Source organism: Hippopotamus amphibius, chromosome 2, assembly GCF_030028045.1.
Source record: "Hippopotamus amphibius kiboko isolate mHipAmp2 chromosome 2, mHipAmp2.hap2, whole genome shotgun sequence".
Lineage (NCBI taxonomy): Eukaryota > Metazoa > Chordata > Mammalia > Artiodactyla > Hippopotamidae > Hippopotamus > Hippopotamus amphibius.
This window is the reverse complement of record NC_080187.1, coordinates 90,567,098-90,593,783: the sequence shown is the minus strand read 5'-3', so window position 1 is coordinate 90,593,783 and position 26,686 is coordinate 90,567,098.

Here is a 26,686-nt window from a genome sequence, read left to right as displayed (position 1 = left end):
TTCCTTGCAGTTAAGCTTGATATTTTGATGTTTGCTTTTAAGCATTGTTAGGAGATACCAGAGTAGGTTTTGCTCTAGAGTTAAATTAGTCAATTCCAAATTATGTGCTTTTTTGTTTTTATTGCTGTACAGTTAATGTACAGTATTATATTTATTACAGATGTACAACATAGTATTGATATTTTTATGGATTTTATTCCATATAAAGTTATTATAAAATATTGTCTATATTCTCTGTGCTCTACATTACATTCTTGTATGTTGTTTATTTTAAACTTAGTTGTTTGTACCTCTTAACCGCCTTCACCCTTCTTGCCCAATCTCCCCATTGATAACCACTAGTTTGTTCTCTGTATCTGCATGTTTCTTTTTGTTATATTAATTCATTTATTTTATTTTCTAGATTCCACATACAATGGAAAACATGCAGTATTTGTCTTTCTCTGTCTGACATATTTCACTAAGCATAATACCCACTAGCTCCATCCATGTTGTCAAAAATGGCAAGATTTCATTCTTTTTTATGGCTGAATCATATTCCATTGTGTATGTATATACACCACACCTTCTTTACCCATGCATCTGTTGATGGACATTTAGGTTATTTTTATATCTTGGCTATTGTAAATAATGCCCCAGTCAACACTGAGGTGCATATATGTTTTCAGATTAGTGTTTTCATTGTCTTTGTGCATTGGTAATGGTGGTTTTCACCTTAGCTGGGAGCAATGCTAAAGCAGGAAAGGTTGGAACAGGAGCCCAGTGTGGACTGGGATGCTTACTGGAGTGGTCCTTGCAGGTTGATCAGAACACCAGGCAGTTTTCAATCCGGTGCCTTTGTGTTGGAATTGGGAGCAAGCAAGTCTGTGTGTGTACTCGTCAAGAGTGAAGTCTCAGTTTCTAACAGCCCTCTGGTAAACCCTGCTGGTTTTCAAACCATCTAAGGGGACTTGTCCTCTTGGTGTCAGACCCCAGGAATGGGGTGACTTATATGGGGATTGTACCACTCACTTCTTAGGGAGGATGCCCAAGCCTGTGTTATAATATTCCCCTCCTCTTCTGGGTCACCCACTAGGAGTGTGGTTCTCAACTATATCGCTTCTCTTCTCCTTCTACCAGGTTCCTTGTGGTCCTTTCTTTAAAGCCTTGGTTGTAGAAGAGCTGTTCTGCTAGTCTTCAGGTCATTCTCAATGAGAGTTGCTCTATGTGTGTTGTAGATTTGATGTATTTACAGGAGGAAGTGAGTTCAGAGTTTTCTTACTCCACCATCTTGATCCCACCACCCCCTTCCAAATTAAGTGTTTTTAAGATAGTTATTGTCAGGAGCTTTCCTTATATCAGATTGTCTTATATCACTCAGCCTGTGAACGTACCCCAAGTTGACTAAATGGTTTTTAACTTGTCAATATGTATTTATATTAAAATGTATACACACACAGATGGATAAATTACATTTAAGAATGTGTAATATATTCAATCTTGGAAAGTATAGGTTCAACCTTTACATCTTAATTTAGTTAATTTTAGCATATATTTTAAAGAATGACTACAATGTTACCATATGAGGATGGAAAGATTCGTAGGGCATCCCATCCATGCAAACCTGATAACATGAATAAAAGTTAAAAAGTCTGCTTATGCATGAAGTCTTGAAGAAATATTGACAAATTTTATGTTATTAGACCACGGGAATCATGGGCTGTGCAATGCAAAGCAGTTGTTGTGGTGTGTAAGAGGTCTTCATTATAAGAGCTAAAGCAAGAAACTATTCTTTGGGATAGACATAAACCTTTCAAAAGTATTTTTATTGTGATTTCAATTTTTGTTTTGACTAGTGTCACAGATTTGTGACAGAGCCTGGCAAAAAATCTTTTGTTCTGAAAGGATATCTCTAAACAGTCATTCATGAGCCTAACCAAATTTCTCAGTGTTACTATTTCAATAATCATACACAGCAATATTTGAAATTCATGCAAAGTCCCTAGAAAGAGGGCAAGATTCTCCCTGTAAATGAAAAAAAGAAAATATTTAAAGAACTATTTACATTTATTTTATTCCTTTTCTCCTTTGCCTCAAGATATTTTCTATAGGGAAGAATTATTTAGACTAGACTAATCATTTGGAAATATGACACTGGCATCCATCCAATTTTTATCATTTTCATTATTTCACACAAATTCCATTTTCTTCTTTTACTAGGAAGACTCTTCGATGTCAAGATGGGTTGAACTAAAGCCAAAGACAGGGTTTTTCATGCTTCATATTAGACTGTTAGTTTCCCCTTCTCCTTGATGACTAATCTTACATCTAATTTTAATATTCTAAAGTTTCAAATTCCTCTCTTTCTTTAGTAGCATGACTTGCATCTAACTTATGCCATAATTCTCTCATCAAAGCAGTTTCAAATACATGAAACTATAATGCAAATATAATGTAAATAAGGTATTAATTCAGAAAATTTAAATTAAAATGAATTTTAAATAGATAAAACAAATTAAAACTTTTCTTGACAAGAGAAACCTTACAAGAAAGAAAAGGATATCGCCCAAGGGCAAAAATAAAAGGGAGCTACGAATCATGGCAGTATTTATGTGAGTGGGTTGTGACTACCTTGATGAGATATCACTGGTACCCAGAGCAGGTTTTCAGCCCCTGAATAAGGTTGAACACTGTCTTTGAATGATGCAGTAAAATCTTGCTCTTGTAAAACTACAGCATAGAAATAATGCATTATTTTGTATCCTCTGTAAAACATGAAGAAATGTCAGCACAAGGACATTGAATACAGCCTTTGGTAAAAGCTAAAGCGTTACTAAGTGCCCTCATTAAGGCATCGCAATCCAAGCTTTCTTTTCAAACCAGATAAAAAAATGCTAATGTATTTCAGAGGGTTCAGATAATTATCAAGATGCATAAAGAAAACTTTTGAAACACGGGTATTAAGAAGAATAAAGATTGTCATAGGTATTTCAAAAGAAAACAACTTGAAAAAATCTATTAATAAGCACAAAAGATATAATTGGCCATGATCCATATTATACAAGTACCCCAAAACAATTTTCAAAAGTTATTCTTCAGTTGTACCTCAGCAAATAAAGGATCATTTTAACTATAGGAACTGAAAAATGCAAAACAAATGTCTGCCTTTCAAAAGCAACAGAAGTTGTCCAGTTTATTGCCATGTCTAAAGGGAATTAATTAGTAAAGTTTCTCCATCACTATCATTTTGAAGTCATGGGAATGGAGAAAGGAGTATAGACCTGGAAAAAACAAAGTCTTGCAGGTATAACATGAGAGAAATAAAGAATAATCTTCATTGAAACAAACCTATCTTGTAGTTTAAAAGGGATACTAGTAAGTTAAGGGTCATTCATTTCAGATGTTCTTTAGTGTGGATCGAAGTATGCAAAAGACATATTCACCTTTGAATATGTTTTCTTCTTGAATTCACATACCCATGGTGCTTTTCACTTTTAATTTGCCTTAGTGAATTTACCACTTATATATTAAGTAATTCTATATGCAAGCACACTGCTATTTGCTGCAAGCATACAACAGATCAGTATTTCTTATATCTGGGAACTCACAGTCCAGCAATCAGGGAGGGTATGAGAGAGTCACATGACCACTACAGTTTTTTAAGTTGTGCTCTGTACAGTGATGCCATATCTAAGGGGGTATTGTTCTCGTAGGCATCACACACTTGTATATTTATTAAAACAATTTTCGGGCAATGACAACAAATTATCTTACTCTACTGAGTCTAGGTGTTTGTTTTTATTTGTTTTTCATTTTTAATATAGGCACCTGGTGGGCAGCAATCAGCAAGGCTATGGAACCACCAGCAGAAAACTTTCCCAATACAGTCTGAAAGGACATATTTTGATAAGTTAAGTGTAGACCAAATGCTAGCCTCATCTTTTCACACTCACAGACTTGACTGGGTGAAAATATTTCAATTATTCCTTCAAGGGTCAACTATGAAGTTTCCAACACTGATAACTAAAAGCATCCTGAAAATGCACAGATTTATGTGGGCAACAGAACTATCATGTGAATCGAAATATTTGCATTTATAGACAGAACATTCTCTTCCTGCATGCTCTGTGACAAGGAAAGCCAAGTACATAATTAGCAGATGGTTTGATGAGAATCAGAATAAGAGTAATAACATAGGTAAATAGATATTTACTAGCAACAGGGTTAAGATACCTAATGTGCATAAATACATATTCATAATTGGGTGTCTCGACATCAAGTCCATAATATTCAAATGTTATGGATTAATGCCTAAACCCTCCTTGTATAATTAGGATGGTATCATTAAAGTAGTGGTATCTCACATCTATAGATGCAGCCTTGCTGTTTTATACATATACACATACACATATTTTATATATATATATACACACACACACATTTGGATGGGCATTTATATTGTTAGTTTCTCTGGCTCTCTTTATCCTAGTTTCCATTCATCAACTCTTCTGTTTGATTTATATTTTATGTGTTAACCCCTTTCCATTGATCACTGGTACAACTTCTGGTTCTCTGACCCATAAGAAACATGACTACCATTTAATACGTTACATGTTGACTTTTAAATATGTGTCAGAGAACATACAATTGTTGAGTTGGGGGTGAGATGGAGATGATCCAAAACTGCACAATAAGTGTAATGTGTATTCCCTGAGCATGAGTCTTAATAATGATTAATAATGTGAACTATTACTATGGCTACCAGCAAATATCTCCTATTGTAGAAGTTATGACACTGAGTTTCTAATTTATTTAAAATGAAAACTATTTAGATAGAAAAATAATGAGATTTTGTGTAATACATGCTTTCACCACATATGGGGATCAAACTATATTTACAGACACAAAACATGAGAAGGAAAGAACAACCAAAATATTCTCATAAAGATTTTGTAAGCCCAAAATATTACATTATCTTTCTAGTAGCCTACCTGACTATCTATATAACAAAAAATACATGAAGAAAGGTTGCTAATGCTATCTTGTCTGAAGATGTATCGCCTCTAAGTTTCCAAGACTTACTATTGAAAATACTAAACTATTAGCATTAGTAAAGTATACCCTTCAAAGACCACATTAATTTTTTTTCTAAAAAGTACTTTTTTAATATGAAATCCTCAAACATACACAAAGGTATATAGACTAGTAGCGTGGTTCTCAAACTTGGGTGGCATCACAATCACCCAGGTTGCATGGCCCCACCTCCAGAATTTCTGATTCTGTGGGTCTGGGGTGAATGTGCATTTCTACAAAGTTCCAGGCGCTGCTGATGCTGCTGGTCTGGGACCCACACTTCGAGAAACACTGGACTGATATAATGAACCCCTGCCCACCTGTCACCACCTCCAGCAATGGTAAATATTCTGGGGACCGGGACTTTAATCCTAACTGCCCACACCTGCCCAAAGACCACGTTAATTGACTCTTATATGCCAAAATGGACTGACACCAGTAACATGGATGGGAGTAAAAATGAGTGGTATCCCAAAGTATTCAATAATTAGGGAAAAGAAAGAATTAACAGCAACAACAAAAAAGCCATTACAAAAATTCAAAGTTATTTAAAAACTTTGAAACCATACATTCTTTGGGCGATAATTAGATTAATGGGAAATCCTTTCTTCCAACATAATGCTATTTAAATTTCTATTTGATTATTATTAAGTCTAATAAAATTATTCATATTAATTATCAAAGGAATAAATATACCCAACAGCCACATTATGGAGTGAAATGCAAAATGTGCATGCTATATTAAAGTAAATCATAAAACTTCAAAGAAATTGTGCTCATGCTTGTTTGCTTTGATTAACACTTCCAAGACCCTAAAGCATGTGTATTTATCTTATCATCAAATGGTGTTCCTTAATAGAAAAAAATAAGAAGTTTAGATGAACTCTACAGTCATATCTAGCTTTAAACTTTATGTTTTTTTTTTTAAATATTTATTTATCCACTTGGCTGTGCCAGGTCTCAGCTGAGGCACGTGGGTTTTTGTTTGTTTGTTTGTTTGTTTGTTTGAAGTTGCAGCATGCAAACTCTCAGCTGTGGCATGTGGGATCTAGTTCCCCTGACCAGGGATCATACCCGAGCCCCCTGCATTGGGAATGTGGAGTCGTAGGCACTGGACCACCAGGGAAGTCCCCTAGCTTCAAGCTTTAGAATTTTTTTTTTTTGATCAAGATATCTTGGTTTCAGGTGACAGAAATGCAACTAATACTTATTTAAGAAAAAAAAAAAAAAAAAAACCTTGTAAAAAGTACAGTGTGGTACTGGTTTGGGGCACTACCTGACCCTGGGGCTAGATATAAGACTCACTGTCACTTCTTTCCTTTATTCTCAGGCTACTTCTTTTGTGTTGGCCTCTGGCAACTTTAACCCTGCATCATCCTCACCCCTACCTTCCATTTCCCAATAGTTCCAACAAAATTCCTGGAATTAAATTTTATTCTCTTCATGCCCATCCCTGAATATATCACTGTAGCCAGTGGGAAGAACTACCTGATTTGGTAAGGTCTGGGTTATGTGCCAATATCTTGGCTGACAGTGGTAACCGGTATCTCCAGAAAGGGAAGTTGAGGTGCTATATCCATGTTTATAATATAATACTGCCTCTCAGCACCTGGTGCCTAGTTGGGCCTACACGGAAGGTTTACAAATAATCCACCTGCATCCCTGTTCTTCAGTATTCTCAATTCCATCATATGCTGGGTTATACTTTATTTTCTTTCAACTGCCATTTTTGCTCGTTCACTGTACCATCAACTAGTGGACAAAAATTCTTTCCTTGAATCATACCAAACCTATGAGAAAACCACTAATAGGAACCTGATGGGGTATTTCTGTCACTACCAGTGGGCTCCTGGAGTAATTCATCTTAGCACAGATATTCCCTTAAAAACTTTATGAGAACAGTACCTCACACCTGGTACCATAAGGAATCTTGAGCTTAGAGTGTTATGTCCAGGGAAAGTAAGGAGATGGAATATCTAAAGCAGCTTTGTCCAGTAGAATTTTTTGTAATGATGAAAATCTTTTTAAATCTGTGCTGTACAATATAGTAGCCACTGGTCACATGTGGCTATTAAGTACCTGAAATATGACTAGTTTGACTGGACAACAACATTTTTAATTTGATTTAATTTTAATTAGTCTAAATTTAAATAGCACTATGGGCTGTTGGCTACATATTGGACAACACAGCTCTAAATAAACTACATGAGGTCGCGTCTCTGCGATTCACTGTCATGTTCGCATGCAGTACAGTTTCTGAAGAGAACCAGGCACCTAATCATGACAGCAGCTGACCTTTCTTAAGCACTTCCTATAAGCAAGGCACTCTGTTAAGTTCTTTAAGCACTTCATACAAATATATTTTCAAAGACATCTAACAATATTTCAGGGTATACCTTAGAAGTCCAGAATGTTGTGGTAGACAATGAAAGACTCCAGCTCATTATAATGTATGAACTGAAGAACCTCAATTCAACCGTATACTCTCCTAACAGAATATAATGTGTATACCACCATCACTCATTTTTATAATACGCTCTATAGAGGTATAATTGATAACCAAAAACTGCACATATTTAATATATACACTGTAAGCTTGGGCACAGGCATACCCTCATGATACTACCACCAAAATCAAGGTACAAAATATATCCATCACCTTCAAAAGTTTTCCTATATTCTTGTGTGTGTGTGTTCAGAACACCTAACATGAGATCTATTCTCATAACATCTTAAGGTGAACAACATTGTATTGTTAATTACAGACATTCTGTTGCACAGCAGACCTCTAGAACAATTTTTGTCTCACATAGCTAAAACTTTATACTCTTTGAGCAACAACTCCACATTTTCTCCTTCCCCCAGTTCTTCACAATCACCATTTTATTCTGTAGTTCTATGAGTTTGATTATTTTAGATGCTTTATATGAGTGGAATCATGCAGTATGTGTCCTTCTGTGACTGGCCTATTTCACTTAGCATAATACCCCCTAGGTTCATTCATGTCATAGCAAATGGTAGAATTTATTTTTAAGGCTGAATAATATTTCATTGTATATATACACCACATTTTCTTTATCCATTCATCTGTCAATGGACATTTGGATTGCTTACATCTGTTGGATATAGTGAATCCTGATACAGTGTACATGGGGGTGCAGATATATCTTTGAGATCCTAATTTCAATTATTTTGTATATATACCCAGAAGTAGAATTGCTGGATCCTATGGTATTTCTAATTTTAATTTTTTGAGGAACTTCCATGCTGTTTTCCATAGTGGCTGTACCTATATAGGGATTCCAGTTTCTACACATCCTAACCACACATTATCTTTTGACCTTTTGATAGTAACCATCCTAACAGAGGGAAGGTGATATTTCAATGTGGTTTTGATTTGTATTTTCCTGATAATTAGTGATTTTGAGCATCTTTTCATATACAGGTTGGCCATTAGTATGTCTTCTTTGAAGAAATGTCTATTCAATTCCTTTGCCCATTTTTAAACTGGGTTATTTACTTTTTCTGATATTGAACTCTAGGAATTTCTCATTTGAATATTTGGGATATTAACCCATTATCAGATAGATATTTTGCAAATATTCCTCCCATTCAATAGGTTGCCTTTTCACTCTGTTGATTGTCTCCTTTGCTGTGCAGAAGCTTTTTAGTCTGATGCAATTCCACTTTATTTTTGGTTTTTCTGCCTGTGCTTTTGGTGTCAAATCCAAGAAATCATTGCCAAAACCAAAATCAAGAAATTTTTCCTTATGTTTTTTTTCCAAGAAGTTTTACCATTTCAGGTCTTTTGTTTAAGATTTTAATCCATTTTGAGTTAATATCTGTGTATAGTGTATGATAGGGGCCCAATTTTATTATTTTGCATGTGGATATTCAGTTTTCCCAACACAAATGCAATCCAAGAAAATCAAATACTGATTCTTCAAATTCTGCAATTAAAGGATATTCATATGGAGTGGATGTTTACACTTCCAGGTCCAGGTCTTTTCCTGAGTTAGCTTATTTCTGATTAATAATTGCCATATACTACATCACTAAATCATTAGCAATTTGTTAGTCATGGCTATATTTCCATGATTTTTCACCTTAATGACCTCTTATGATTTAAGTTTGCCTAACATTAGACAAGGTTTGGGGGAATGCTCTTTCTTCTTTATTGCACTTTGCCAAAATGAAATTCAGGATTGTACTTTCACAGAGAAAGACTGAGAAGACAGACATTTAAGTAAGACTTTACAAATCCTGGGGAATCAAAAATGAAACAAGCAAAGAAAAGAAATATATCAGCTACAAAGAAGAATATAGATAATCTGCTTTACAAAATTAGGCACTTAGGATAGGGATTAAGAAATAAAGCTGAATTGAGAATGCCTGGATTTATATCTCAGCCCTGTAATTTATTTGATATGAGACCTTCAACAATTTCTTAACCTCTCTGTGACTCAGTTTCCCCATCTGTAAACTGGGATAATAGCTGTGCCCACCACATAGTATTATGAGGATTAAGTTTAATACGAGCAATATACTTAGAACAGTTTCCAGGAGGTAGTCAATGTTTAATAAGTATCAAATATAATAATTATTAATGTTATCAATATGGTTTCTACAGAAATGTTTCTTTGCCTAGGTTCTGGACATTTCACCATGTGACAGAAACCATCTGTTCCGACTCACTCTGGATTACACTCGAGCACAACTGGTCCTTCAAAGTACAGAGCATAAGGCAGTAAGGTCTACCTGCCATTATCTTGTCATTATCTTATCTTTCTCTCCCTAAATTCCAGAATTCCTATTTGTTAATCTTTAAGATTAACATAGGTAATAATAATAGGCTTTCACGGGTGACTCTCCTATTTCCTAAGGAAGGTCATATTCCATGACTTCCATTAGACAATCATATCAGAATATTCAAATAACCCATGAAAATCATAAACATAAAACCAGTCTCACGAGAGTTCTTAAAAAGTTTTCAAATTTTACAAAGTAGCTATACATTCACTACTCACTTGATCTGATATTCACAACAGTCTATAATAGAAGTACTGGCATATGTATTTCATAAATTTTAAAAAAAGCTAAAAATCGAAGACACCAAGAGATAAGAGATGGGGTTGGTGTCATGACCAGGAAAAGGGGAGTTCCATTTTTGAACCCAGGTCTTAAAAATCCAAATCCAGAGATATTTTTCTTTTTTTCTTTCTAAACTTTAGGTTTTATAATAATGAGTTTTAAGTGGTCAGGTTTACTTTGTGGATAAAACAAGAAATGAGAGGGGGAAATGCTTAATTTATATCTCTTTACTAGGCCTCAAGGTCATTTATAAAAAAAAATCAAACTGTATATTTGGCTATTTGGGTTATTTTGCTGTACCTCAGAAATCCAAATAAACTCCATAAACGTTTCAGAAAGAAAAAAACATCAAGGAGTTTACTGTTTTACTAAAAACATGCAGTTTTAACTTCAGTCTACTTTAAAGAAAAATAGTAGGGAAAAAAGACCATTGATTGCATTTTTTTTTACTCAATGTCTTGTTTATGCTACATATCTGCTGCCTAATAACACATGTTATTGCTATTGAAACTCAGATGTTTATGTGCTTACTTCCACATCAAATATTGTTTTCTCTTTGGGAATAATTAACTTTCATTGCTGTACTTTCATACATATATTGTTTTCTCACAGTTTCTTCTTCAATCTCAAATTCTTTAATTAGGGATTTTACTTAAAAGAAGATGATAAAAGGCACAAAGAGATCTGATGTCAAAGCAAAGTACCTAACTGAAAACTATTCGAGTGCACTCTACATTTGCTATCTTAAAATAAAACTTCAAAGAAAATGATGGAAGATTTTCAAACTTCTAACTCTGTATATTAAAAAAAAAATTTAAATGATGAAAAGCCACGTAGATGAATAGGTCTTTATAATTGCATGTGTGGTTACTCACTGGACTCCTTCTAGCTTTTCATTTATTTCTGGGTTTTCTTTGGGTGGAGGGAGATTATCATTCTTTAATAGAGGAGCATTCTGAATAATTTTGTACAACATTTAAATATACTACATGAAAGGGTTTATTTAATCAGGGCTACGATTTTGTGATACCATTCCTGACCCACAGTACAAGAACTGGCTTTTAATGCATAAAGATATCTGGTTACCATGACTATAATTACCATAATTTTACACCTATTAATTTTGTCTGTAGAATTAATTTCCATAACTTATGACTTGAAACAAAAACATCAGCCTTGTTCCATAGTTTCCAAGAGCAGAATTATGATAAACCTCATAAATGCCAAATTTTATTATTATTTCTTCCTTTTTACTCTCTCTGAATCCTCCAAACTGGTTCCCTCTTATTAAAATTCAAACAGCTGTGAAATGGCCAGGTGATCTGAAGATGAAAGTAAATGTGAAGTGACCTTCATCCATGCTGAACAAATAGAATATTATAAACATACTTTCCAGTTGAAGTTACACAAAGCAAATTAAGAAATACCTAGGGCTATAATTTACTACAAAAATGTTTCTTAAATTTCTGACAGTTTCATTTAACTGACTAATTAAATTTGCTTGTAGGCATTTTAGAGATGGAGTCTAATAACCACACTGTCATTTGGGAAGAAAATGAAAATTACTTTTTTGTGTGTGAGATACGTTTGTAATGGTCTAGGTCTCATACTAAACATCTGACAAATGTCTGTAAGTATTTATGCCTAGTTATATTAGATAATAATGCCAATTCTATTAAAAGGTGATTAAAGGAAAATCTCACATGTAATAGCTTGGAACTGTAAATTTGCATTTTCTAAAGGACCTGCCAAGCAAAGAAGTTAAAATATATTTCCACAACATGAACAATATGCACTTATTGTATATTTTGTTTCCTCATTTCACCAGAAATTAACATGAGAGGATGATCCATTTTACAATTTCCCCATCTTTGACTGTGTGCTACTTCTTCTCATGAAGGATCCAGATAATTCCCGCCCCCAGGAGGCTGCATTCCTAGATGCCAGCCAGAGATTGTTGTGGAGGACTTGGAATTCAGTTTCCCTAGTACATAAGCTTATATGTTGAGAGATCTAATAGATTTTTTGATTTTGCTCTAAAGAAAACCAAAAATACAAACTCTTTCTTGAGGCATGTTGTAAGGCTGCAAGGAAAAACATTCAAATAGAGTTTTGCAAACAGTGTCTTCAGGTGAATCTTAGAATAAAGTACCCTACAATCTTCTATAATTATACCTCCAAATGGTAGATAATGGTCAAAACACTGATTTTCTCTTTTTATTCTCTTTAGAAACAATCCAGAATCTTGGCATGTAAAATGTAAAACACCTGACAACATTTAATAATTATCTCCTTTCATTATGTGTAATTGTGTTATTCATTTCATGAAAATGACATTTAATAGAAAAATGTGAAAGCTACAATTATATAATTATTTTGCCAAGTATCAAGGCTCTGTGAAAATCTGACTAGCTCCAGGTTTAAAATTTCATTGAATCTATGTACAAAATTTATCCACGTTTATTTTAGTTCCTCTCTTACCTCCCATTAACCTGTGAACACTCTGAAGCCATGAAGTGGTATTTGCTCATGTGGAATACCCTTCAGCCCATAGTATAGTACCAGACAGGTAGTAGTCATTCTATATGCATTTGCTGAATTGAATTGACTGAAATGTTTAAAATGAAAGTAAATTAATAGGGTGTGGCATTTAGGGAAGGCGAAAGTAAAAAAGATCAAGTCTCTGTGGCCTTTATTATTCTTGCTGCTCTAGTGATCTCATGTTTTTATCCCTAATTTAAAGAAAAAATCAATGATCAAATTTGTAGCAAAAGTGAGAAAATATTTCCATTATGGTAAAACTGACACTAATTTTGGTGTTAGAGTAACTGGGAGGATTTCTACACTTCTAATTTCTCTTGGTATAAAAAATTTATATCAACACTGCTGAAGCCCCTTCTACCATCCTAACTTCATTTTTAATAAGGAACCAAATCATAACCTTGGCCTATAATTTCAGGCTACATTCTAAGCCATACTTTACAGAGACAATTTAGATTGTCTACTTTTACCATATTCCCAGTGTTGAAGTCAACCGATCAAAGACTACTAGAAACCTGCAGTAACACAGATTTATTTAATATTCTGCAGTGAGTGAGAGCACGTACCAGAAGAACCGCAGAAGTCTCAGCACCAGGGAATCTGAAGGGGTATCTCATAATGGTTATGCTTCTTCTGGGTGATTTTGAGGCAAGTGTAGGGAAGCGGGTGTCAATTTTGGATTGAGTGCCATCAGGAAGTGAAGGCAGTGTGGTCCTTGGTTATCTTGATAGGTTTTTGTCTAAGAGGATTGAAAATTAAAGTAGAAGTGTACCTATCAAGGGTAGAGAAATAATAACCAGTTAAGTTCGCCAGAAGCCGGGGGCTTACTAGTGGCCATTACTGTTATATGTTTCGGTTGCTTAGGGCACTTGTCCCTGTCTTGTTCCATTGTGGTTACAAGCTGACTTGTTGTGAGTGTGGTTTATAGTCCATAAACACCTTTCATGCTCAGTTAGAAACACAACAGCCCAATTCTAGCTGCCAGTTCCTAAGGTCATTTTTCCCTTTCTTATGGAATATTGGTATAATTATTTGTAACTATTTTTTTTTTAATTTTTAAACTGTGGAATAAAACTATACAGGTGATCACCTTTTATGGAAGAACAGAGTTTTGGAGATCCTTGCTCCATCTACTTGGACCTGCTTCTCACCCACTACGTTTTCAGAATTTCCTTATATAAAAATAAATGTAGATGTTACAGGTATAGAAATAATACATAAATTTGCTTTTTTTAAGCTCTTTATTGGAATATAATTGTTTTACACACTTGTAACAGCTTTTGAGGTACACCAAAGTAAATCAGCTTTATTTACACATATATCCCCATATCCCCTCCCTCCCGCGACTCCCTACCACCCTCCCTGTCCTAGTCCTCTAAGGCATCACCCAACATAGAGTTGATCTCCCTTTGTTATACAGCAACTTGCCACTAGCTATCTATTTTACAGTTGGTAGTGGATATATGTCTATGCTAAACTCTCACTTCGTCCCAGCTTCCCCTTTGCCCCTACCCCCCAACCCCGTGTCCTCCAATCCATTCTCTGCATCTGCATCCTTATTCTTGCCCTGTCACTGGGTTCAGCAGTACCATTTTATTTTTTAAGATTCCATATATATGTTAGCATACAATATTTGTTTTTCTCTTTCTGGCTTACTTCACTCTGGATGACAGTCTCTAGGTCTATCCACCTCATGACATATAGCTCCATTGCATTCCTTTTTATGGCTGAGTAATATTCCATTGTGTATATGTGCTACATCTTCTTTATCCATTCATCTGTTGATGGGCATTTAGGTTGCTTCCATGTCCTGGCTATTGTAAACAGTGCTGCAATGAACATTACGGTACATGTTTCTTTTTGGATTATGGTTTTCTCTGGGTATATGCCCAGGAGTGGGATTACTGGGTCATATGGTAGTTCCATTTTTAGATTTTTGAGGAACCTCCAAACTGTTTTCCATAGTGGCTGTACCAGCTTACATTCCCACCAACAGTGCAGGAGAGTTCCCTTTTCTCCACACCCTCTACAACGTTTATCATTTCTGGTTTTTGATGATGGCCATTCTGACCGGTGTGAGGTGATACCTTATTAAGGCTTCAACTTGCATTTCTCTAATGATAGTGATCTTTTCATGTGCTTGTTAGCCATCTGCATGTCTTCTTTGGAAAATGTCTATTTAGGCCTTCCGCCCATTTGTGGATTGGGTTATTTGCTTTCTTGGTATTAAGCGGCACGATCTGCTTGTATATTTTGGAGATTAATCCTTTGTCCGTTGCTTCATTGGCGAGTATTTTCTCCCATTCTGAGGGTTGTCTTCCTGTCTTGTTTATGATTTCTTTCGCTGTGCAAAAGCTTTTAAGTTTCATTAAGTCCCATTTGTTTATTCTTTTTTTTATAAATTTATTTATTTATTTTATTGGCAGTGTTGGCTCTTTGTTGCTACACACGGGCTTTCTCTAGTTGCGGTGAGCGGGGGCTACTCTTCATTGTTGTGCACCAGCTTCTCATTGCAGTTGACTCTCTTGTTACAGAGCACGGGCTCTAGGTGTGAGGGCTTCAGTAGTTGCAGTACATGGGCTCAATAGTTGTGGCTCACGGGCTCTAGAGTGCAGGCTTGATAGCTGTGGCACACGGGCTTAGTTGCTCCACGGCATGTGGTATCTTCCTGGAGCAGGGATCGAACCCGTGTCCCCTGCATTGGCAGGCAGATTTTTACCCACTGCGCCACCTAGGAAGTCCCCCATTTGTTTCTTCTTGATTTTATTTCCATGATTCTAGGAGGTGGGTCAAAAAGGATCTTGCTTTGATGGATGTCATAGAGTGTTCTGCCTAGGTTTTCCTCTAGGAGTTTTATATTGTCTGGCCTTACATTTAGGTCTTTAATCCATTTGGAGTTTATTTTTGTGTATGGTGTTAGGAGTGTTCTAATCTTATTCTTTTACATGTTGCTGTCCAATTTTCCCAGCAGCACTTATTGAAGAGGCTGTCTTTTTTTCCATTGCATATTCTTGCCTCCTTTGTCAAAGATAAGGTGCCCATGTTTGGGTTTTGGTGTTTGGGTTTACCTCTGAGTTCTCTATTCTGTTCCCTTGATCTTTCTTTCTATTTTTGTGCCAGTACCATACTGTCTTGATCACTATGGCCTTGTAGTATAGTTTGAAGTCAGGAAGCCTGATTCCACCAACTCTGTCTTTCCTTCTCAAGATTGCTTTGGCTATTCAGGGTCTTTTGCATTTCCATACAAATCGTAAGATTTCTTGTTCTAGTTCTGTGAAAAATGCCACTGGTAATTTGAAAGGGATTGCATTGAATCTGCAAATTGCTTTGGGTAGTACAGTCATTTTCACAATGTTGATTCTTTCAATCCAAGAACATGGTATGTCCCTCCATCTGTTTGTGTCATCTTTGATTTCTTTCATCAGTGTCTTACAGTTTTCTGCATACAGGTCTTTTGCCTCCTTAGGTAGGTTTATTCCTAGGTATTTTATTCTTTTTGTTACAATGGTAAATGGGAGAGTTTCCTTAATTTCTTTCTGCTTTTTTGTTGTTAGTGTATAGGAATACAAGAGATTTCTGTTCATTAATTTTGTATCCTGCTACTTTACTAAATTTATCAATTAATGCTAGCAGTTTTCTGGTAGAGTCTTTAGGGTTTTCTATGTATAATATCATGTCATCTGAAAAGAGTGACAATTTTACTTCTTCTTTTCCAATTTGGATTCCTTTTATTTCATTTTCTTCTCTGATTGCTGTGGCTAAAACTTCCAAAACTATGTTGAATAATAATGGTGAGAGTGGGCATCCTTGTCTTGTTCCTGACCTTAGAGGGAATGCTTTCAGGTTTTCACCATTTAGAACGAAGTTGGCTTTTGGTTTCTCATATATGGCTTTTATTATGTTGAGCTAATTTCCTTCTATGCCCATTTTCTGGAGAGTTTTTATCATAAATGGATGTTTAATTTTGTCAAAGGCTTTTTCTGCATCTATTGAGATGATCATATGGTTTTTATCCTTCAATTTGTTGATATGATGTATCACATTGATTGATTTGCATATATTGAAGACTCCTTGCATTCCAGGGATATACCCCACTTGATTACAGTGTATGATCTTTTTAATGTGCTGTTGAATTCTGTTAGCTAGTATTTATTTTGCTGAGGATTTTTGCATCTATGTTCATCAGTGATATTGGCCTGTAATTTTCTTTTTTTGTGACATCTTTGCCTGGTTTTGGTATCAGGGTGATGGTGGCCTCGTGGAATGAGTTTGGGAGTGTTCCTCCTTCTGTTGTATTTTGGAAGAGTAAAACTGCTTTTCTTCATGTCAATTATTATTAGCTTCATTATTTGAAAATAGTAGGACAAAATAAAGTGATTTACCTATATTTAACAGTAGGCATAAAAAGAAAGCAAACAAGAAAAACTGTAAGAATAAATATGTAATCTAGAGTGCAAAAAAAAAAAAAACTAGACAGGTGATGAGGAGTTTGTCCTTTTGTGACTGCTTCATCTAACACAGACCCACAGATTATGAAGGCAAGCTTGTTCTTCCACATCCTCTCTCTCAGTCCTGTTGGTCAGGAAAACCCCCACAGACCAAAAAAAATGATCTGAGCCCCTTGTTCCTCTGGCATCAGCAAAAGCAGAATGTCTAGTAACAGAAGTCTAGGGTTTAAATTTAAAATCTGCTGTTCATCTTGGGAATGTCTATTTCAGGTATGATTTCATAAAGACTCATCAGAGCAGAGTTAAATCTAGATGTGATAGTTGCTCATGTGCTACTGTACTGTATAATTCTTGTTAGGATAAATCCTTTGTCGTATGTAAAAGTAGGCTGAGGTAGTTGTTTTTCTTTTCCAGAACTCAAAATATTGGAAATTAACTGGTACAGATCAGGAAAAAGAAAGATTACTCATATCAAATCTGACTCATTGAGAACAGGTACTTGGATTCAGCAGCCAGTGCTAAATAATGGTGGACTAATGCCTGATTTAAATTCCTGAGGATGTGAAAGGGAACCATGTGCTTCTGACCAAAGGATCTTCTGAATCGCACTTGTTGGGTCTTAAGCAGTATGTCCATGAAGGAAGTAGAGATGGTGAAAGTGGTGGAGAATATGTGTGGGTCCAACATTATTGGAAGTAACTAACCACAAATGACATTTTCCCATGAATATCAATGACTCTAATTCAAAATACACACACACACACTGACTTAAATAGGAATAATAAAAACTTCTAGGAGAAATAGAGGGCTTCTACAATACTGAGTAGGAAGCTAACTATTTAGGGCACTTTTCTATCTTAGAGAGTGGTATTCACTTGGCATTTTGCTTTATATTTATCATCGTTCCACTAAACTAGGATAAAAATCCTTCTGATCCTTCTGATTAAGGATTCTTTTTTACCAGAAGGTAAGTTCAAGAACAGGCTATGGAAACTTACATTAAAGTGGAAACCTCACATATCATGTTACTCCCAGGTGACCAGTACTATAGAGCAGTGGATCAGGAGTGTTAAAGACTCAAATGAAGCAGACTTATTTAATTGTGAAGGCATCTTGGCAGTAGTAGTTTATTTCCTTAGAGAGAAATCTTTATACGTCTCAGTTTTCCCTCTAAAAAAGGATTACGGGTCTAATAATTAAAAGGATATAGAGTAAAAGCAATTCTAGCATAAATATAACTGCAGTTACAAAAATGTTAATAATTTCAAAATATCCTTTTTTCTTAAAAAATTTATTTTACGTTCAGTATCTTCAAGGGATTCTTGCTGTGCATTTCCACATTCCTAAAGACTGACAATTGCAGTAATTTCCTTGGACTTTCTGCCTGTCTTATGGACTAGCATAGTATCTTTCAAAGCCATTCATCAAAGCAGCCAAAAAAAGGGGGTGGGGGGGGGAAGTGTTAAATGTTGACCGCATACATAGAATTAAAACCTAAAGACAGAAATAAGCTTCATAAAATAAAATAAAAATAAAAAGACAGGAGGGTTTGCTTAGCAGCAAGCAAGGAGCTCTTCTTACAAAAGCTGGTTCTACCAACATACAATTAAGATTTTAGAAGGCTCTGGGCCTAAAAATCATAAGGGTGGGTATATAAATTATGACTTGTTTTGGTTATGAGTTATAGAAACTCACTTGTTTTGGATATGAGTTATAGAAAAAAAAAGGAATGTAGTGGTTCATGTGACTAGGATATCTAGAGATTGATCTTGAAATGCAGCTGGGTCTAAGGACTCAAATAATAACCTCAGTTTCTCTATGTATCTTCTTTTCCACTTTACTCTGATTCTGATTTTCTCTGTATCACCTTTAACCTCAGTTAGGTTCACTGCACACAGAGATCCATATAGTCACCAGCTGCCTCAGAGTCTCTTCTTTCCAATTTAGCATGTATTGGATGCTCTTGGTGCCTTGCCTATACCCCCTTGGCACTCATAGTCCCTACATGTGCCAGTGGCTTCTTATCCCAAGCATCTGCAATCTCTCTGCCTAGGGCCTTTCTGTGGCTGCTGGAGCAAGTGCAAGCTGGGAGTGTGGAGGAGTTAACAACCCCTGGAGCAATCCAGCAACCCTCAACTTTAAGGTTTGTTCCACACTGTTGCCCAGATGTTCCCAATGGGAATGAGCTCCCATTTCCCAAAGCAGTCATCTGCTCATTAGCTCATCCTCAAATGATTTTTTTTTCCTTTCCTGATCTTTCCCTTTTCCCCACCAGTGTTTCTTTGGATAATCTCTCAAATAAACTAATTTCTTTCAAATCTATGCCTCAGGGTCTGCTCCTGAAGAAATCCAACCTAACTCAAGCAGTCTCGAAAGATAGATTTTCCTCTATGTACTAGAGAAAGATGCTAAGTCTGGGGTACTCTGAGAGCTGAGTCCAAGTCACATGCCCTCCCTTTTGCTAAGGAAAGAACAAATACGTGTATCTATTACATACATGAATATGTCTATTATCCAAGGAATAATACATGCAGGACAAGCAAAATACAATATTTTCATAAAAGTTTGGTATATCTCATGAGTGAAAAACAATTGTATGAAGTAGAGGAAAAGGAATATCTATTTCTGGCTTACAAGGGACATCAACCAAATTACTATTTCACTACTCACACCCTCCACAATTGTTTAGAGTAACATTCTGAGTTAAAATAGCTCAGTGTCAGTTATAACCTCTATTAGGCTATTGATACATGTATCCTGATATCTTACTGGAACATGAATTATAAAAAACATCAATATGTATAATAGTATAAATTCCTATAGACTATGGGAAATACATTTTTATATTACTTTATGTTTTTAAAAATAAATATTTGAGATTCTGATGAAAATCAGTAAGAATGGAAAGGATACTGGTAAATTGGATATATAGATTCTGACAGATTTGTGGATAAACTGCACTTAACCAACTTTTTTCTATATCAGGTCCAGTGGAAATTACCATCAGTACTGTACATGTATTGTGGCCCTCAAGGTAAATATAGAAACACACTGGAATTTTTTTTCTTTTTCTTTTATTTTTTTCCTTTTTTTTTTTTTTTTTTTGCTTTTGAAGTCTGAGTCGAACCCTATAGTATACTCTGAGACTTGTTTCTATTGAAAAGTCACTAAATCCTGTTGTGTGACCCATCTGTGGGGTTCATTCTGGAGTCAGACACAGGAATAGAAGGGCGTAATTACCACAATCACTTCTATTGATACATTGAAAATTTTAGTTGTTGACTGGAGGGGACAAAGAGTGAGATAACACATATATGTATCAGAAAGAAGTTACTCAGTATGTAAATCAAGCCTAGAGATAGAAAATAGCCATAAGTGAATAATAAGGATTATCATTCAAAGCAGAAAATTTATTCTTAATAACATCAATACATTTGCTGGCTAATAAAAGGGAAACCACAGTCTTATCACTTAGAGAAGCTTAGTAAATTCACATTTACCTCTGAAAGCTTGGGAGCTACTTTGTTAAAGAATCCTTGGAATGATAATAGTCAGTGCAATCCATACTCAGCATTAGGATAATGAATGCCATCCCCTGACGCTAACTGTCCTAACTGGAAAGAATCCCGGCTCCCCAGGGTAGACCTATGAGCAAGTTCTGTATCAAAAACTGTGTCATGTGCTTCACGTCTACAATGTCATGGCTTTCCAGGCACTGGCTACTGAGCAGAGTACAGATCTAACAGAGCTGAAGACCTATCATTATCTCACTTATAATACAAAACAAGCAACACAAATGAAAAAACCCTTAGTTTCAGAAGAAAAAGTAAAATGCATTTGGATACTACAGGGTGCCTAGCAACCCTGCAGTATCTGGGTTATACTATTAAAGGGAAAGTGAATGATAACCTTATAATTATGAAAGAAATTGGAAATTATGCAAAAAGCACATTGGATTTACCTTTCCTACTTGAATTTCTCCTGGTTTATAGGTATCATTTTCATAGCCCGTATTATACCCTTGCTACTTCAGTTTCAGTAACATTCCAGGTCTTACTGTCACTTAGGGGTGAGAGACTCTGTTTATGATCAGCTTGACAGTTTGGGGCAGTGAAGATATCAAAAGCTGGGAATATTGTATATTTGAAGAAGGATTAACAACACCGTATTTGCTAAATTAAAACAAAGCAAAAATGTTTTTAACCCGAGAGATAAGTCAGTATTCTCCCACAGACCTTTAGGAAGAGGATCAGATAGCTTCCCAGAACAGATGTGATCAAGAGGTAATTTTGAGGAATTTCAAGTTCTTTGGTGACTTTCCAAATATTCTCTAGGTTATCGCTTGAGGAGACATAAAGACTACTAGAGAAGATAGAGAGGAACAAGCCAAAGAATGAGGCGAATAAAAGACTGACAGCTGCATGGAGAAGCACAGTCATCTTTACTCCCCTAAAAAGGCTGAGAAAAGCAAAGCCATAATGTTCTGTATCACTGAAAGTTCCCTGTTAAAAAAAAAAAATATTCAAGGTGTGACCCTGAGCAAGTAATTATCACCAGGCTGAACCACATCTACTAAATCTGAGAGTTGGAGAAGGAGGTCTTCAAAGTTTCTTTCAACCCTAATCTCTGTGTGATCTTCCATGAACAGAATTCCTATTCTTTTATAGGCTACAGGGAATTTAAAATAAAATGAACATATTTCATGAAGCTATTCTGTCAAATAAGCCATTTTGGGAAAATGTTCTTGATGCTCTGTGCCTTCTGAAGAAACAAAGAGCATCTTCACTTTGCTTTAGGATGGTTTTAAGGGGAGTGGATGTGGATGTTATCAAACATGACACCACTATGCTGTGTGATGCCTCCTAGCCTCCCATCCAACAATGCTGAACTTCAGAAATAGCTAGAAAAGGAAAGGGTTTTCCTCGTGTTCGAGGTAGTAAAGAAAACCGAAACTCAGAATGTCAGGATTTCGTTTGAGGTTTGGCATTGATTTGAAATGTAGCCTAAAATAATTTGATCATTGTTTTATGTCAGTGATTTTTTCACATGCAAACGTTGAGGTTAATCCTTTTCTGCTTCTGTCTTTGGCAGACGTATGAAGGAGATTGGAAAGACAGTCTGTGAGAGGCCTTGAACTACAGCAAGGCAGCGGTACACAAACATAAGGTTGTTTGTAATCATCATTATGCTGCTATTTATTTTTGCTGAGTTACTCCATTTGATTCACAAACTCAACATACCAGCAGTAAAAGCTAATGCACTTTCTCCTTGGAAAAGCACTTCATGTGTTCTTAGGGAAGGCAAGATTGCCCATTGGACAACATTTCAGAAGGTGCAATTTCATATGAGTTCTTATGTTTTTAAGCTGAAGAAGCTATTTAAAGTTATGCTTTCTAATTTTCTTTATTTCTGTCATTCAAACCTTATTTCAATTAAATCTTAAAACAGCACCAAGCATACTTTTATCTGCAGGTTTCAGACAAGAGAGATAAAAGGTGAAAAGAAAAATAACGATCAGCAGAAAACTGTATATCATCAAGATTAACATACAGAAATTGGCTGCATTTCTTTTCACTAACAATGAAATATCAGAAAAGGAATGTTAAAAAAATCCCTTTTAAAATCACATCAAAAAAGTTAAAATACTTAGGAATAAACCTGACCAAGGGAGTGAAAGACATATGCTGAGAACTATGAAACATTAATAAAGGAAACTGAGGATGATTCAGAGAAATGGAATGATATCCCATGCTCTTGTATTGGAAGAATTAATATTGTTAAAATGGTCATACTACCCAAAGCAATCCACAGATTTAATGGGATCCCCATCAAATTACCCATGACATTTTTCACAGAACTAGAGCAAATAATCCTAAAATTTATATGCAAACATAAAAGATGCAGAATTGCCAAAGCAATCCTGAGGAAAAAGAGCAAAACTGGAGGCATAACCCTCCCAGACTTCAGAAAATACTACAAAGCTACAATAATCAAAACAGCATGGTATCAGCACAAAAACAGACACATGGATCAATGGAACAGAAAAAAGAGCCCAGAAATAAACCCACACACAGTCAATCAATCTTTGACAAAGGAGGAAAGAATATATGTAACGGAAAAAAGACAGTCTTTTCAGCAAATTGTGTTGGAAAAGTTAGATAGCAGCATGTAAATCAATAAGTTAGAACACACCATCACACCATACCAAAAATAAACTCAAAATGGCTTAAAGACTTCAGAGTAAGACATGATGCCATAAAACTCCTAGAAAAGAACATAGGCAAAACACTCTCTGATATGAATTGTACCAATGTTTTCTTCAGTTAATCTCCCAAGGCAATAGAAATAAAAGCAAAAATAAACAAATAGGACCTGATTAAACTTAAAAGCTTTTGCAAAGCAAAAGAAACCATAAACAAAATGAAAAGACAACCCACAGAATGGGAGAAAATATTTGCAAATGATGTGACCAACAAGGGATTAACCTCCAAAATATTCTAACAGCTCATTCAGCTCAACAATAACAAAAAAACAAACCCAATCAAAAAAATGTGCAGAAGACCTGAATAGACATTTCTCCAAAGAAGGCATACAGACGGCCAACAGGCACATGAAAAGATGCTCAACATTGCTAATTATTAGAGAAATGCAAATCAAAACTACAATGAGGCACCACCTCACAATAGTCAGAATGGCCATCATCAAAAAACTCTACAAATAATAAATGCTGGAGTGGGTGTGGAGAAAAGGGAACACTTGTACACTGTTGGTGGAAATATAAATTAGCCACTATGGAAAACAGTATGAAGTGTCCTCAAAAAACTTGAAATAAAGTTGCCATATGATCTAGAAATCCCACTCCTGGGCATATATCTGGACAAAACTCTAATTCAAAAAGATATATGCACCCCTATGTTCATAGCAGCACTATTCACATTAGCCAAGGCATGGAAACAACCTAAATGTCCATCGATAGATGAATGCATAAAGAAGATGTGGTACATATATACAATGGAATACTATTCAGCCATAAGAAAGAATGAAATAATGCCATTTACAGCAACATGGATGGACCTAGGGATCATCAAACTAAGTGAACTAAGTCAGAAAGAGAAAGACAAATACTGTATGATATCACTTATATGTGGAATCTAAAATATGATACAAATGAACTTATCTACGAAACAGAAACAGACTCACAGACATAGAAAACAGACTTGTGGTTGTGGGGGTGGGGGAGGGATGGATTGGGAGTTAGGGGTTAGAAGATGCAAACTATTATATATAGAATGGATAAACAACAAGGTCCTACTGTATAGCACAGGGAATTTTATTCAATATTGTGTGATAAATCATAATGGAAAATAATATGAAAAAGAATGTAAATATATATATATATATGAATCACTTAGCTATACAGAAGAAATTAACACATTGTAAATCAATTATACATCAATAAAATAAATTTAAAAAGATTGTGTAGCATGTTCAAATATCAACTCTCAATATAATGTCAGTTAATATAAAATATGGCTAAGATTATTTCTCCTTCAGAATTAAACCATGCAACTCAATTTTTTGCCTCACAGAAAATTTTGAAAATCAAAAACTTACTTTAAATTCTATTTTATATTTATAACCTTTAATTGAAGCTTAACTTTTGTGGCTGTGTATGTGAAACTGGATGGCCATAATAATAATAGTAGCTACTTATTTACCAGACACTGTTTTAATAGAGGGCTTCCTATTATTATTTGCCAGGCAATTGCACTAGCTAATTAAATCTTCACATAAAACTCTTGAGTCAGTGCTATTATTATTTCATTTTAAATTTTAGGAAACTAAATCACAGTAAGAATGAGGAATAAATTATTCAAATCTTATAGTGACTGAAGGCACAACTGGGATTTGAATATAGGCAGTCTGGCTCCATACTCCATATACTTATTACAATTCTACAAACAGTCCCTCATGCAAGAGACTCCAGATGTTGCGGGGACCTGTTCCTGTATGTAAATAGGGATTTATTACCACCATCTTCTACTATCTGTTCACATAAAGTGTCAAATAGCTCTGAATTAGGGTGGGGACCTGGAATATGACATTTGGATGAGAGCTAGAAGACACAATTTTAGTTCTGGCAATTTTCTTGACTTACTCTTTGATCTAGAACAAGTCACTCAACCTCCTTGGTCTACAATTCCTCATGGGTAAAGTTTAATTAATTAATTTTGGGGGGCATGAGATTGATAGGGCTTTTTCCAAATGATTAAATGAAGATTCTATAATTATAAAGTGATTAATTTGTTTTAAAAAGAAATGATGTGTCATCCAATTTAGTAGTGAAATAAATTCTATTGCTATAAAAATATGGAAGAAAATGTGCACTGTATAGTCCGTGAACTTGATTTGGATTTTTAATAAAAACCAGGTTGGTTCTCAAGAAAAAAACAAAACAAAAACCAAAACATCAGGATTTCCATCATAAGAGAACATATATAAGTAATAACAAAAAACGCAATTGGTCACATGTTTACATTTTGAGTTCAATATATATTTTCGTTGAAGAAAAAATATTTTTATAGGAAAAATAGAAATGTTACAATAATGATATAATAAACTCTCACAAAATTATAACTTAATCAAGATAAGGAAAGGGGCTATTTCCTGATTTGCTAAAGCTACAATCACTTGAAAGAGACATATAAGTATTATGTTGATTTAATCAATAGGCTTGGCTACATAGCATGCGTCAGTCTCAAAGCAGTAGGCGTGGCCAGAGCCGAGGGTGAAAATTTCTAAATGATCTGAGAAGCTGGCCCATCACTGTTGGGTGAATAAGCAGCAACTCACAAGAAGCAATAAAACTTAGGAACCATTGGATATTAGATGTGTTATAAATATCCAGGTTTTATACTTTTTCTGTGCTATTCTTAGTATTGGTAAATGACATAAAGTAGGGGTGCGTAGGTGAACTAGATGACAAAAGAAAGTATGCTTGCTGTAGTAAAACTTTAAGAGAGATAGGGTCAGACTCTCTATGCTTGTGTAATGGCATCCCTGTGATAGTGATCAACAGGGATAAAGGAGCACTGCCTTGGGATTCACTGTGCTCTGGCATATCTTCTTCTGTGATCAATTAAAGCAATATTACCTCATATGTCAGCAAAAGAAAGAGGTTAATGGAGTCTCCGGACATTCACAAGGCATTAGTCTTTAGTTTATATTAACCATAATAAATTCTATCAAAGCATTCAAACTTTCCAGTGACACCATCACACCTATAGGACAAAGTCCTGGAATATACAATAATCAAAAAAGGGACTTATCATTATGTTCTTTGAGGCACAGTTGGCAAAGGACACATTTAGAAAAGAATCTTGCCTTTCTATAAATTCACATGTCTCAAAACACTTTCATAGGCTTTATAGACTAGGAAACAACCAAATGAAACAGATAGCAGTATCCCAAGTTTTTGTAAGGGGAAACGAAGGCTCAAATAAACTACAAATTATAGATCATTTAACTTTACAGTAGAGCTTTGAAGCAAAGTA